A 14,149-nucleotide genomic window follows, 5' to 3' on the forward strand; every position below is an offset into this window, starting at 1 on the left:
ATTTCGCGTTTAGTTTTGGTGAATTTCTTTGTTACGGAACTGAGCCTCGCTACGACTGTAATCCCTGTATTCCTCGTGATGCTCAGGGTTATTTGTGGCTAAGAGGTCAAGTGTGTTTTCGTAACCATTTACAATTTGAATGGCCGCGTGAAATAATTGTTCAAAATAATTTTAAAAAAGCATTTAGAACAGTTACGGAAGTCGTTTTATCTCTACAACAGGGTCTGAAAATGTATTTTTTTTTCAACACACGGAAGGTAGGTTGAAGTCACTGCCAAATATAACTCTATGAGTAGCGTACCTATTTGTGATGCGACTCAAGTTTTCTTTGAACTCTTCAGCAACTGTTTCATCTGAGACCGGGAGTCGGTAAAAGGAGCCAGTTATTAATTTATTCCGGTTGTCGAATATAACCTCTGCCCATACTAAGTCACAGGAACTATCTGCTTCAACGTCGCTTGTGAGCTGAAACACACATAACATTATTTTTCCTTAGGTTGTGCTTCTTGTTTCTGTTGTAGTGCAGATCATTACAATTACGGCTTTTCCCTCCAAAACCTAGGATGCTTTCTCTGTCACCCTGTAAATACCAGAGCTAAACAATGTAGAACAACAACGTACGTTACAAGCATAGCATTCTGTTTTACTTCATTTCCTTATTCCTAACATTTTAAAATTGTACGTCGACTTTAGATGACATGTCAATCATAGATGTTCTTATCTCTATTGAATGAAAGTATTTTCAGTCATGTTTTGAAGATTGTCCCGCTACACATTACTAACTAATGTTTCGCCGCAAGGGAATCGGATTTTAGAGAGTAAATTAATATGGAGTGTGTCGTTCTTCTTTTCAAACATTCACATCCCCATTTCCTCTTTCCTTATTGTCTTTTTGTCATGCAGTTGTAGTAATTAAAGTAGGCACAAATGCAGTGATCGAAAAGAAATGATTAACGTACATTCTCATTCTCTATACATCGTTCCTTTCTTCTTGCTCCCATGCCAATGAACTGTTTCTATCGCAATCAGTAAGCGTGAAAGGAAGCTACCCTACAGACAGAGGAAACTATATTTACACTTGGCAGAACTAATTAGATACTGACATAATCGTCGGTATTGCTTTCGTTTCCCAAAAGTTTTAAATATATCGATTTCGGAAAAGAAACTCTGTATTTCGCCAAGATGTCGAAGAAGAAGGTCCCTTACGTACTGGTTGTATCGAGTAAGATGTGGAGACGGCGGTTTGAAAGCGGACAGAAGAAGTAGGAGGAAGGGCGTCCCTTACCTGAGGATCGCTACTCAAGCTACCTGGCGAAGGGGCAAGTGTGGAAAATGAAGGGCGTGGCAAATATCCGGCGTGGCAAATGTCCGGCATTCGGTCTGCAAAGGCCTACGACTTCGTCACGGGTTCTGCTTCTGCAGGTATATGTTTAAGATTCTCAGTAAATATGGGTGGGTGTCACCAAGGGTTTTGCAGAACTGAGGAACCCTCCGCAGTTTTATTCGTGCATGTGTCAATGATGTGTCCCCACATGATCATGCCACAGGAGGACATAAAATAGGAGCGCAGAAAAAGCGTAAGCATAAAAGCCTAGCTGCTTCGGATCAGGTTCAAATAAGTCCAAATTTTGTCGAATGGTTTTGAACGGTCCTTAGTGTTTCCAACCTGCACACGAGATCAAAACAGTGGTCGCGCTGCGATCCAAACGGGTGCGATCACGTTCGATGGAGATTCTGCCCCACAATGTCCCTAGAGAAGGCTTGAAATCCCCAGGGATGCCAGCAGTATCAAAATATGTGAAAGTGCGTTGCTATCGCTCATCGCACCGCGAACTTTCGTTTACGACCGCTAAATGGGTGGGAATCAGCGCCCCAAGGAAGGGAGTGTTTTCACTGACGTCTTCTACGTTACTCACTGATGTCTGTTCGATCCGATTCTGAACAGCGGTGTGTCTGGAATGTTCTTCTTGGCCACCCGTAAGAAACCCACGTGATTTCAACGCTGGGAGTCGTTGTTCTGACATCCCTCGTCAAAAGAAGGGAGAAATGTGGGCCAGAGGGGCTGTGATAATCTTCCCTCCCCCCTCCCCCCCCCCAAAAAAAATGGTTCAAATGGCTCTGAGCACTATGGGACCTAACATCTGAGGTCATCAGTCCCCTAGAACTTAGAACTACTTAAACCTAACAAACCTAAGGACATCACTCACATCCATGCCCCAGGCAGGATTCGAACCTGCGGCTATAGCTGTCGTACGGTTCCAAACTGAAGCACTTAGAACCGCTCGGCCACTCCGGCCTTTCGCCAAAAGTGTGTTTATTTTGCAGATAATAAAATTCCATTAGGAAAGCTAAAACATTCGTTTCATTATGTCACTCCCTGTGAAAGGTGGAATAGTATATTGAGAATAGAAATCAGAGATTCACATTAACAAGTGGTGTCACTTGAATGTGAACTAAATTGAAAGCGGAGAACCATTAACTATGGAATTCTGCAAGATTCAGTGCTTAACATGCTCCTGTTCTTGGTCCTCCAGCCCAGGAAATTGGATGACACTTCAAAAATTCTGATGTTTGCTGATCTCACAAGTCTACAAGTAAAGGACTCAACCTCTTCCACACTACACTCAGTCAGGAGAATAATGGAACAGGCTTACAACTGGTTCACAGCAAACAGCTTTAAACCTTAATCTTACAGAGACTCATACTGTGCATTTCCATACAAATAAACAAGACTTACAGGTACTAAAATTAGAGACCAGGAGGCACATATTAGATGAGACAGCTCAGGTAAATAAGTATTTATTCTACAGAAGTGTAGGGTGGAAAGTAGGAGGTGGGTGTGTCGAATTTACGCCTAAGTTCGAGTAACGTAGGATGTTGAGAGGTGAAGGGTAAGCGAATTCGAAAGGCTGGGCGGAGTGCGTGGCGTTCGAGGATGAAAGGAGGGAGGAACGGAAGTCCGTGCCACATTTGTTTAGCAGACGATGGATCGAATCGGGAATTTATAGGCGTGGAGGCTTTTGGAAGGCTGCAGTCCCTATGTGCGGCCAATTAGTAAATTTAGCAATGGTTTTTCTGTCGAATGTTTAGTAGATGGGGCCTTCCATGTCAGTAAGTGACCAAGTGTTAGTCCGAGATATTTTACGACCTAGTATGTTAGTCAACTGGATATGACGGTTTTAAATGGTAAAGTAAAAGTGGTGGGGAAAGAAGCTGCGGATGGTTCGGCCTATAATTATTGCCTGGGTTTTGGTAGGGTCGATTTTGAGGAACCACTGGTTGCACCAGGAGATGAACTAGTACAGATGGGGCTGGAGGCATCGCTGGGATTTCTGGAAGGTAGGAAAGAGGGCGAGGAACTGGAGGACACAAAAAGGTATTACACATACGTCATAGTTCCTTCACTGCCTAAGTCCAATATCAAGTGTGCTTTGACGTCATGTTTACCTTTAAAACACGTCATAGACGGTTAGCGCTCCAAGCGATTACATTTCTTCACGCAGTAAACAGAAGACGAACGCACTCCTTGATCATATCCAAAGGGCCCTACACACGCACCACTCGACTGAATGACCGACTGTAGGCGTTTTGACTGACCGACTGACGAACCGTCGTTGTCAGGGTGTCGAGTGGTTAGGACCACCAGACAGCTGATCACCCCTCTCCCTCATTCATCAGAATGTGCCGGGCCTGGTTCCTTCGTGGCAACCGCCCGACAAAAGTTCATCTTCTATCACTGAACCGAATGACAGGGTGCGAGGAAGACGAATCTCCAAGGACAGAGTTCCTAGACGAATTTAAAGACTGGGGATGTTTGTTGGACACATGGTGCGAGGAGTATAACAACATAGATGCAAGAAATGGAGCGTTTTTCTTCATTTTTTGACGAATACCTAATGGTTTCGTGAGCGCACAAAGAGAATAAAAGTCGATCGAACTTCTGTGTTTGTATTTTTATGTTCTATTTCGGATACTTGTCGGAAATGAAATCTAGAAACCGAGCTATCAACATTCAATGAACGTTGATTCATAAAATGTACCTCCCACATTATTATAAGTGTTAAAAAAAGTCCAGCCTTTAACTAAGTTCTCTGCTATTAAGGGCGAGGTATAGTATTTATTACAGTTAAAACAGTTGCTAAATACTTCACTCCTTATGTATTTGTTGTTGTATTTATTAGACGATGTGTGGCATCACCATATGTAGTCTTTCTTCCTCGAATTTGAAACGAATTTCTTAAACTCACTGATCTTAAATACATAAATAAATTAATAAAGTTTTCATGAACGTCTGTTGTTTAATTTGTTTATTTTACCATTATGTATTTCATCAGTCAACCATAAATCACCCTGCATGATTCAGCAAGCATTATAGTCAATAACTGAGATGATACAACACTGAATCTGAGATCCTCTTAACTTCTGCCAATAGGTAGAAATCGTAACGCTTGTAATAGCCTCTACTCGCAGCTTACGGCTTCTCTCATGACTGTATACTTTTCCTTTAAGGTGATGTTTAGCAGCTCCTGAATGTATGATACATCCATTCTTAGATAATTACGGAAATAGTCGGCTCACAGCTGCTTAAGTGAACGAACGTGGGTGAATTTCTTTCCTTGCATTAGCCATTTCTTTGCCTACGGCTCTCTCTCGGCTTTTAAGACCTTGTTACCTGTAAAACAGTCAAGGCAAACTCCCGTTCTTGTTTCTGTGTAAAGCTAAGCGGAGTCTCGTAGAGCATACTAACAACGATCCTAAGATAAACAAATCACAACGCAGGGCGGCGCTGCAATCCTTGAGTGCAGTGGGTTGGGACGTTTGTAGGCTGCCTCGAAAGTGGTCGGTTGTCGGTCGGTCGTTCGGCCGATAAATTGTGTGTGTGTGTGTGTATGTGTATATAGGGGCCTTATAGGGAGGTGCAGGATCTGGGCATAGAAAATTTAACAAATGCGTGACAAAGTTCCTTATTGCACTGTCGAATTTCTTTGACAAATTTTGTCAGTGAAAATTTGGTAGTGTAATACCAGCCACACCAGGTTGTCGCCAGATTTTGCCAGCCACGCCCCCTATATGTAAGAGCGCAGACTGGGCTTGCTACGATGTGAGAGAGAGTAAGTTCATTCCATAGTCAAGCGGCCAGAAACAGTTATGCCACTGCTTGATTATATCAGGGGCTACAGAGACTTCTGGATAAGGATGTTCTGTTTCTGGTGTTGTAGGAGGCCTGATTATGTTCCATTTCGCCAACGGACTCCGGTACGTTAGCAAGTATAGTAACTCTGTTTCGAGTAAATGTACCATGTTAATTAAACAGAAGCTGTTGTAAACTATTTAGCAGTTTGAAACCGTGTGCACGTAAGTTTCTGATGTTACTGGAATATAGAACAGTACACGTGACACAGAAGCTGGTGGTATTGCCATTGTCGAAATGTTTAATACGTAGGAAAACGTGTGTTACTGAAATGTTTCGTCTTAGTGATCCGAATTAACGAAAGGACACGAATTATACTCAATAACATGTTGCGTAGTGTAGCTATGAGGTATATTTGTTTTTTGTTTCTGTAATTATAAGCACAGTTATGTTCTTCTCTCTTTCCAATTTGTCCTCGCTTGTAATGATTAACACTCATTTGCAGTATTACGTACTGGAAACAAAGCGAAAGCTTCAGAGACTTGATATTTCACATGTCTCTGAAAGGGCGATATGGACGATACCGACGTGGCAAGCTTGAATACGAAGCGAAAGTTAGGGACTCAAAAATTTACGTTAATAAAGAGGCTTGGAACCTAATCGTTGTGCAAATAGTTCCAACCAAAAGTTGGTCCAGAACATGCAACTAGTGATAGTATAAGCTGTATAAAAGTATAACTACATGAAATTTAATACTGCGTTTAGGACGAGTGGAAGAGAAATTCGAATAGTAATTGCAAGAAGCTCAATCTAGAGCTTCCACTGCAATGCTTTTTCTTTAAAGTATAGAGCATGTTTTTTTCTATTTTCAGTCGCCTCCACGTAAGTAAAAAGTCATACTTCAAACCATAAGGTTTATTTCAATATTCACAGAAATTAATGGCTATACCGATTAGATTGACTCATTACAAATTGCCCATAAATATCTATTGGTGGATGCCTACAGCAAAGCGACTACTAGAATACTTTGCCGCTGTCATCAACCAGGAAGTATTCGGGGGCCGTTTGTTATGTTTAATCAGCCATTAAACATCTCACGTGAGGATGTAGTCTTGATAGCTAAAAGTTTTGTGCTCACTTTTGCTCTTGCCAATAATATGGCAAATAAGAACGTATTTTAATTGTCAGAAACAAAATAAAGTACAAAGGCTTGTAAGCATGCGGTGGAAAGACATCCTATAGGGCCCTACACACGCACCAGCTGACAGACCAATTTCATGTATAGCCTCCACACATCTCGACCGACTTTACTTAGCGATTACTGCACCGCAGTGTCATACGAACTTTCGTCGGGCAGTTGACAAGAAAGCACTACTCCTTCGTTCGGTGCCTGTCCTGTTCAGATGTTGACGGTCATGGATCCTATTCTTCTCGTGCTGATAGCAATACGAAATAATTATGAAGACATACTGAACCAGCAACTAAGGTTGTCAAAGATGTTAGTCTTCTTCCAGGGCCTCTTTCGTTGATTTTCGCCTGAAGTTTTTTCCTAACAAATATCTATTTGTATTACCCGTATGTCCTAGATATAGCAGCTTTTGGCATTTCACTATCTAGATTAAGTTAGGAACTGTTCTTCTCAAAACTTCATTTGTCACTCTGGGTGCAAAGTATTCTCAGGGTCCGCCTGTAAAGCCACAATTCAAAGGCCTCCGTTTTTATTTAAGGTCAATGTTCCTATCCCATATGACGACAGACCATACATAGCAGTGCAAAAATCTGATTTTTGTTCTTAGTTAGGTTATGGCTAATGAAAACGGTACTCATTGTCTGAAACACGCTTCTTGCTTTCGCAGTGCGTACCCGCGGCATTTCTTGCGAGTTATTGTAATTTCATTTATTATGGTTCCAAGATACGTATATTTTATCCTTTCTATAGTTCTTTGGTTTGACTAAGTTAACTCTTGTAATATTTTCCTTATTTCAAGCCAATAGTGACTGCTGACTCTTAAAATTGTCCATTAATAATTGTAACGCATGAACAGTGTCAGCAAATAAAATATGATAAACATATCGAAAGTTGTTTAATCTTGTTCCGTTCATCAAAATTCCTTCTACTTCTCCCAGGGCATCTCTAAACATGAATTCAGAGTATATATTAGTATATGTGAAGAGATATATCCCCTTCTTACTCCCCTGAGAATTTTGACTGATTCCATGTGTTAGCCATCAATACGAAACATCACTGTTTGATTCCAGAAAAGTTTTTTGATTCGTAGAGCTTTCCTCCATTCCAATATTTCTCAAAATCTCAATTTGCCGTGTTTTACTCTATCAAAATCCTAGTAATCTATTAGCCAAGAAAGTACCTATTTATTTAAATCTCCACATCTCTGAAACCATACTTGGACGTTGGACAAGGCTTCTCTCGTACTCATGGCAAGAACAAACGCAAACTGATTAGGGGCTATCTGTTCTCACATAGACTATTTATTGTGCTGTGTATCACCCTCAAAAACAATTTAAAGATAAGGCTCATTAATATTCATACGATAATCTCGGCATTATTTTTGCTTTTAGTTTCTTGGGCAGAGGAATGTACTGATTTCAGCCACTCGAATAAATGTTTCCAGATACATAAATTTGATTGAAAATTTGGGTTTACCATATTACACGATTTTCATGCATCAATTTTAAAAACTCTACTTCTGCTTTATCTGATCCTCAGCCTTTCCGTTCATCTGTCGGCTGTTTGATCTCCACTTCTAGTATATCTGCAACACTTATTTCATTTGTACTTGAATTAAAAGCACGTCTAGTGGCATGAAACAAATTTTCTAGATGTCCTTCTTGTCTTCTAATTCCACCATGAAGTTCTCTGCTTCATCCATTAGTTTACACTGATCTTCCTGTTATTTTCTTTTTTGACGTTGCTGCGTATATCATATTTACTTAGATGAAACTTTGCCCCCCCACACGCCAGATTTGTTGGGTTTAGTGGTGCGCCGTCGGCTGTCGGGCGGTCACAATCAAACTGTCGGGTGGTAATACCCAACCGGCAGCTCGACAGGAAACGTTGGTCGCTTGGTCGACACGTGAGTAGAGCGAGGACGAAAATGGTTATGGTTTTCTCAAAGGTTTTAGCATCTTTAAATCTGCCTTGTTGAAAGCTTAGTATAGAATCTAATCTTATCCGAAATTAAAATTAACTTAATAGGCAGTTTAGAAGCTCTACAAGTTTTGTAACGCATTCATGAGACTCTCGGAAGTTTAATCACGCTTCTGTCACAATTACACTGCGCGATGAGAGCCAGAGGACAAAAAGAAACGGAAACTCGTCCGGAAATGATCAATAATCATGTGGCCGTCTCCAAGGGATTTTGAAACGAATCAAGGTCAAAGTTGAAGACAACTGGTATTTTTATTGATATACGGCGAAAGATCGTATAAAAAATTATCAGTATGGTATGGGATCCAAAGTTGGTAATGTTAGTTATTAACTTTTTGTGGTTTCATGCTGTAGCTTGGGTATCCGTCATTCAATGTATCGAGTAGAGTGAGGTCGGTGATCTGTCGGCGGCGGCGCGGTAACTCAGCGTGTTCGGTCAGAGATCTCGCTGCCCTCCGTAATAACAGTGAAGTATTCAACGATGCACTTGAAGGCGTACCTTGTCTTTGCACACCAGCTGCCGAGAACGATGACGAACAAAATGGTGAAAAAGCAGTCATGGAGCTAGGTTACGAAACTACTGCTCCGTGTTAGTCTCGGTCGTGTCCGTTTTTAATCAGATATTTTTCTGTGAATCTAATATTTTGATGATAGAATACTTTTGTCTTTTGTTTTTGATTAATCACCACACATACATTGTAGAAGTTATTTTTATCGTGGTACATAGTACAGAAAACACCAGTAGTATATCATGCGCAATCCCAACTGGTCATATTCGTGAGTGTTCCCGTAATTCATGGGTAACGTTTATTATAGAAACAATTAAAACACAAATATTTTCCGCATCATGCACAACACATGAACGAAATCTCAAGGCATTGACAAAACTTGTTTGTTGAAAGCATACGGATTTACGTTGCTCAAAACAGGAATAAACTTGGATGCATACCGAGCGTATAAAAGCATATCTTGAAAAACAGGAGTGGACAGATGGTTATGGACCAACGCTTGAATTTTGATGGCATCCACTCTGTTGTGATTATCTGGTGTTATGTGGCACGATTTTGAAAGCGTGCGATGTAATTCTTTACCTGCTGGCTAAAGAAACTTACAATGTTCACAGAGGTATATTTCTGTGGTATCACTTACGGTGCAGGTTAGCGCGTTATGTATTAGTATGAAAATAATTTGGAAAGAAAAGTACTTACATTACCAGAATGTCACGGGAAAAATCAAATGAAAAGAAAACCACGACAAAGTATCGAAACCGAAGCAGCTGTTTGGTAATGTTGTGACTACTCGTCCAGCGACCACTGTATGCTAGACATGTCGAATGACTGGTACCAAACTTATAGCATGAAAACACAAAAAAAATCAATAGCTTCCGCTCCCAAATTATAAGAGTATTAAGTTTTTAGGTCTTTTTATGTGTAGCATTGAACATGATTGTCATCAACCTTGACCCAGATTTTTCAAAACAGTGTCCAGCAAAAAATCGGAACGCCTTTGTTCACCAGCGTTTGAAAATTGAATAGAAGTCGGTGACTCTCACGTCAGACCCCACCCTTGAAAGTGGAAAACGTATTGGACAACTGGATATTTCGGCGTTGTAACTAGATGAATCACAGCGTTATGAACATGTTCTTGGTTATGGAAGTTTAATACTTTGTACACGTAATATGTAACTGCAAACGAAACAGTGACAGTTTCAAGCAGTCGTTAATTTTAGACGAGTAATCAGTATGTAGGCATTGCAGGTGCAAAAATTCTCTCGCGAACTTAGAATATTTCTGGAAAATGAAGCAATTTGACGTTGAACTGAGAGTGGGAATTAATTCCTGAGACAGAGAAGGTAAAAGAAGGATATTAACTTCTAGTAACGAAAAATATGAACACAATACTAAAAGCGCATAGCTTACATTCACACTAAGCACCATAGTAGAAATTCCTGCGTAAGTAATCTTCGGAAATGTTTGCTTAGCCTACACCATAAGCGATATTTTGCCCCAGTCACCTGTCAACGACTTAACCATATCGCTTTTAATTGGAATACAGTTCATAGGGCAGGATTCTATGACTGAAAAGATTTCCAGGTCCCACATTTTCCTACTCGAAAACTTAGATATTTCGAAGATCCTGAGTTTCACTACAGTTTTTTTGATTGGGGAGGGGGAGGGAGGGGAGGGGGTGGTGGGGCGCGGCGCGGCGTAGCATCTGCAACCCCCCCTCCCCCCCCCCAGTCTCTGTGACACCTCTGGTGGGAAGATTTGCAGTTTCACATCAAATCCCTTTTTGCTCTGTCAAGGGCCAACTCCTGGGAGGCTACCTCACTGTCCAATAAACTTCACGCAATCAAGCAGACTTTAACCATATGGCGTTCTTCTCTCCACTTCTCCTGGTGGGAATCTACCATCCTTCGCTGTCTTTGTACTGGCCATACTAGGTTGACTCGTGAAATTTACTCTGCAAAAAGACACGCCCACTTGGTAGTTGTGAGGCCCCCCCCCCCCCCCCATCATGGTGAGCCATAGTTCACTGGACTGAACCCATCTTTTCGCCCTTTGCACCAAACATTCCCTCCCAACTTTCTTGTCTCAGGTGTTAACAGATGAACCTCGCATGGTTCTTCAAAAGGAATTGGTATCTCAGTTTTAAGTCTTTGAATTTTCCTCTGGAATTTAAATTAACATTGGTTATAGAGGTCTTGGTCTTGCCTGTACACCAGCCAGGTCCTCCATGACTTTTACCTATGTTTTGTCTGGTCTTTTGTGCAGTTTTGTTTCCTGTTTTGTCTTTTTTTCCCCTGGTGGTGTCCCCAATGTACCATGATCATCGTAGGCTGTGGAACTCGGGATGGGTAGGCGAGAGTGGTGATGTCTCACTGTACTTAACGTTTATTGGGACACACGTGCTCTCCCAGTTTCCCTCCGCCCCGTCGTGTTCTTCCCTCTGCTGCGCTGAGGTCCCTTTTACCTCTTAGATTGCCCGTCATCACTTCCCCGTGACTGGACCATGCTGTTTTCGTTGTTCCTCCCTTGACTTCTGCCATCTTCGATTATGGGAGTGATGACTTCGCTGTTTGGTCCCTCCGCAGCCAACTTAATTCTTTATGTCTTAGAATCTATGATAAACTACGTATCACGACATTTTTCAGCGATGTTAACACTTTTATGAGGAGATAAACACAGCTGTTAACAATGTAATGGCCGGCCGGTGTGGCCGTGCGGTTCTAGGCGCTTCAGTCTGGAACCGCGTGACCGCTATGGTCGCAGGCTCGAATCCTGCCTCAGGCATGGATGTGTGATGTCCTTAGGTTAGTTATGTTTAAGTAGTTCTAAGTTCTAGGGGACTGATGACCACAGATAAGTCCCATAGTCCTCAGAGCCATTTCAACCATTTGAACAATGTAATGTCTGTGTATGTACGTATTTTGTGTTAGATGAAAGCTCCCTGATCCTTGTCAGGGAAATGAATACAAGTTAGGAATAACGAAGATAGCCAAAATATTACTTGATTGGGTAACCCATGGTGTGAGTAATAGCTACACAGAAAATGAGGCTGAGAGGAAGCGAAGTGGCTAGCACACTGAATTCGCTTGGGAGAGAGAGAGAGAGAGAGAGAAAGAGAGAGAGAGAGAGAGAGAGAGAGAGAGAGGAGTCGTATCCCAGTCTGGCCATCCATATTTGCGTCTTCAGCAATTTCCCTAAATCTCTGCAGGCAGGTACCGGGATGGATCCTTTGAAAAGGGCACAGCCGATTTTATTACCCGTCCTTTCGTAGTCAGAGCTCGTGCTGCATCTCTAACGACCTCGCACTCGACGGGACTTCTTTCTTCCTTATACATCAAATAGACTACTTCCTTTGTAAGTTAGCTGTAATACATGAAATTAGTCATTTGACACCTCCCGCTGGAGAAACTCTGCTTCTAGAATTTTCAGTGCATTCGTCTTCAGCTGTAGGTATCCATGTTTCCGAATGGCGTCTACCCATCTTTCATTGGTTGTCGTCTGTCATTTATCATGGAATCTGATAAATAACTTGTTCCACTATTTATGACTCTCCTCACTGAAAGACCTGAACATTTCTATTTAAACTCGGCTACAATCATAGTTACATTCGCATGCCAATCTGTCCTCTGACCTAACGTTCTGCAGTCTCTTGGTAACTCTTAGAGGAATGCGTACATCTCTATAATCTTCAGTTTCTGAATTAGTCTCGCTTTAAAATCCATGTCGTACCTCAAAAGTGGCAATGCACACGTGCTATCCAATTCTGTACAGTACAGACTGCTAACGGAAATCAGTAGCATTCAGCATGTATTGTAGAACTCAGCTGACAGCGTTCGTTTGCGGTGAAAAGTGATTTACTGTATGGCCTACAAGCAACTGCAATGGAAGCTGCCAAGTAGATATCCACTACAATGCTATCCGTCTCAGCATCACGCTGCAGAAGTAAAGACGTAACTCCCATTCGAAGATGATCCAGAAAATGTCTGAAAAAGAGTTTACGGGAACAAGCAAATATTTCAGAAAGCGTGGTTGCATTTATTTGTATATATTCGAAGTTTGCTGAAAATATTTTGAGTGATAAATTTCCTTGCCTCGTCCCTCTCAATTTCTGGACGTCTAAGTAGCTTAACTGAAGTATGTTGTGCTTTTGGTTGTAATTTCAATGAATAGACATTAACAGACGGAGACTGCCATAAGTGATGTAGTTTGTATTGTCTGCTTTAGCGTGAATAGCGTTATGGGTGTTATCTTCCAACCGCAAACATGCTGCAAATAGTCTACTAAGTCTATTTTTACTTTTTCCTCTATATTTAAGAACTTTGGTATTCACTTGAAAATTATTTTCAAAGTTCTGTTGCAATACAGTGACAAATTCCGCTCCAGCGGTTGTAATGTCGATTTGCGAAAGCAGGTACAGTCAGTTTCAAGCTACATGTCAGTGGCTATAATGAAAATAAACATGAGTAAAGGTACACATCAGTTGTCTTTGTTGACTTGCAAAACATCCTGGACTTTACTAAACTAAATCAAATAAATCCTTCAATAATGGTAAAAAATATTTTGTTTGTTTGCAGCAAAAAGCTCCCGAGTCATACGACGAAATGTAGCGTCGGATGATACATCTGGACGAAGAAAAAATATGCCAATGAGCTGATTCGGCGCACAAAGGAATGTCGAGTCTTCACGTTTGTTGTAATTACATATTCTAAAACTTGGCATCCATTATTTTATAATTATTTCAATGGTCACAAAGAAAATGTATTTTCTCGTTGAAAATACTCCAGAACTAAAATTCAGTAACGCAGGTGGTGACCTTTAAATCAGCATGATAAACGAATTACTCTTGTAATTTTGCGCATATTTAAATGTTTTTACATAAAGTATAAATACGTAGTGACAGGTCTAAGAATAATTCAGATGTTTATGAAGAGATGTTACTGGTATCAAAACTGATGCTTGTATCCATAATTTTAGTTCAAATACTTAAAAATGTTCTCTATGAAGCATTGTTTGAATAAAATTTTAAAATTCTAATTTTATAGCATGTTAATACAATTTGTGAAATATATTACATATCAATAGTGCTATAGTTTATTTCTATGTTGTTTAGAAACGCCTTACCTTTTCCTCGGCTTTAAGAAAAAAATTTGTGACACTCTCAGATTTAATACGGAGCTAAATCACTGAACACAGGCCTTTAATTTTTGTTCACTCAAGTAGTCGCTACAAATTAAGCGTGTTGGTATTACGATGACACTACCGCAGCTCGTTGCTTTCTAACGGACTAGAAATCGTTTGAAGTACTGAGAGAATACGAAGCAGTGAGAATGCCTTGCAGCA

The 14,149-nt window shown here is 40.8% G+C and overlaps 1 long non-coding RNA gene across 1 annotated transcript; it reads left to right on the forward strand.

The window, feature by feature from the left end:
- The first annotated feature begins 5,038 nt into the window (after positions 1 to 5,038).
- LOC126354744 (uncharacterized) lies at positions 5,039 to 13,888 on the forward strand. Its single transcript, XR_007565377.1, has 2 exons — positions 5,039 to 5,256; positions 13,384 to 13,888. It is a non-coding gene; the product is annotated as an uncharacterized LOC126354744 (long non-coding RNA).
- The last annotated feature ends 261 nt before the right edge of the window (positions 13,889 to 14,149 follow it).

This window comes from Schistocerca gregaria, chromosome 3 (genome assembly GCF_023897955.1).
Source record: "Schistocerca gregaria isolate iqSchGreg1 chromosome 3, iqSchGreg1.2, whole genome shotgun sequence".
NCBI lineage: Eukaryota > Metazoa > Arthropoda > Insecta > Orthoptera > Acrididae > Schistocerca > Schistocerca gregaria.